The sequence below is a fragment of the Nematolebias whitei genome, chromosome 12 (assembly GCF_014905685.2).
Source record: "Nematolebias whitei isolate Nwh7 chromosome 12, NemWhi1, whole genome shotgun sequence".
NCBI classification, from domain to species: Eukaryota; Metazoa; Chordata; class Actinopteri; order Cyprinodontiformes; family Rivulidae; genus Nematolebias; species Nematolebias whitei.
The window spans coordinates 18,199,199-18,199,507 of NC_056509.1; positions in this window are offsets into that span (position 1 = coordinate 18,199,199).

A 309-nucleotide genomic window follows, 5' to 3' on the forward strand; every position below is an offset into this window, starting at 1 on the left:
ACACACATGCATACACACATACATACATACATACATACATACATACATACACACATACATACACACATACATACATACACACATACATACGTACACACATGCATACATACATACATGCACGCTTCTTCCTTTTAGGGTCACGGGGGTCACTGGTGCCCATGTTTAGTTATGCTATCACTGTACAAGAGGCAGGGGACACCCTGGACAGGTTTCCAGTCTATCACAGAGACACACAGAGACAAATGAGACAAACAACCATTCACTCTCACTCACACCTAGAGACATCAGTCTAACATGCACGATTTTGGT